The 1,513-nt window shown below is 46.5% G+C and overlaps 1 pseudogene; it reads right to left on the reverse strand.

Annotated features, from left to right (window-relative positions):
- Positions 1-346: 346 nt before the first annotated feature.
- On the reverse strand, positions 347-474 carry LOC115835290 (annotated as a pseudogene).
- Positions 475-1,513: the final 1,039 nt, after the last annotated feature.

The raw sequence follows: 1,513 nt of genomic DNA on the forward strand, positions 1-1,513 counted from the left end.
ATTTTGTTCTTTTATTTATCTTTTTTTTTTTTGAGACGGAGTCTTGCTTTGTCACCCAGGCTGGAGTTCAGTGGCACGATCTCGGCTCACTGCAAACTCTGCCTCCCGGGTTCACGCCATTCTCCTGCCTCAGCCTCCCGAGTAGCTGGGACTACAGGCGCCTGCCACCACGCTTGGCTAATTTTTTGTATTTTTCGTAGAGATGGGGTTTCACCATGTTATCCAGGATGGTCTCAATCTCCTGACCTCATGATCCACCTGCCTCAGCCTCCCAAAGTGCTGGGATTACAGGCGTGAGCCACGGCGCCCGGCCTACGTTTTGTTCTTTAAGAGATTGTCAGAAAGAATCAGATAGGAGCAATCAGGGTGTGTGAGACCTGATTATGAAGCAGACATTAATCATATCATGTGACTCCAATCATCATGTCCTAATACAGTCCTCCAAACAGAGGTAAGGATTATCCCACCTGACAATAGATAAGTTCCTTGATGTCTCTAAACCTCAGTGTCCTCATCTGTAGGATGGGAATAATAATAGTACCTGTTTCTTAAATTCATTGTGAGGGTTAAATGAAGCAATGTGCAAAGTCTCCTTGAGTCTGTGATATAATATATGTGGGGTCTTATTATTTATCCCAAAGCAGGAAGCATCAGAGTTCTGGGAAGGTGACTTAACCTCACCTGCTCTTCCTCTCACACAGCCTTCCCACTCAGGTCTTCTGTGGATAGAGTTCATCTGATAGTTTTTTTTGTTGTTGTTATTGTTTTTTTTCTACCAGATGGAGACTTGCTCTGTCGTCCAGGCTGGAGTGCAGTGGCATGATCTTGGCTCACTGCAGCCTCTGCCTCCTGGGTTTAAGCGATTCTCCAGCCTCAGCCTCCTGAGTAGCTGGGACCATAGGCATATGCCACCACACCTGGCTAAGTTTTGTATTTTTAGTGGAGACGGGTTTTCGCCATGTTGCCCAGGCTGGTCTTGAACTCCTGAACTCAAAGCAATCCACCTGCCTCGGCCTCCCAAAGTGCTGGGATTACAGGTGTGAACCACAGCGTCTGGCCAATCTTCTTTAAATGCCTATTTAACACCCTCAAGCTTCAGAGACCCCTCTCCAGACCCCTACTTGGTGGAACCCATCCCCACTACTTCCAGTGGTAATGGATTTCTGGTCCTCTGTCCTGTTCGTGCTCTGCAGACTCTGCTCTAAGTCTTCAATTGCAAGTCTGCATGCCTCTGCTCTGTTCAGGCTCCTACAAGCCCCACTGTGGGGAGCTCTGGTCCCTTTTTGGCTATGGGGAAGAGAAGCAAGAAAGGGCACCATGTTCTAGGAGTCACAGAGGGGTTGGTTTAGAGAATTTTAAGGCTGCTTTAGTTTTGGTTCTGTCTCTCCCTAGCAGCAAGGACTAAGGTCAGTTTTATGCTAAATTAACTAAATATATATATCACTCATCACACCCTAGCTATGGAGGGAACACTAATGCTTATATTATAGAATTATGAGCATGAAAACACTCT

Source organism: Nomascus leucogenys, chromosome 5 (genome assembly GCF_006542625.1).
Source record: "Nomascus leucogenys isolate Asia chromosome 5, Asia_NLE_v1, whole genome shotgun sequence".
In the NCBI taxonomy this organism is placed as follows: domain Eukaryota; kingdom Metazoa; phylum Chordata; class Mammalia; order Primates; family Hylobatidae; genus Nomascus; species Nomascus leucogenys.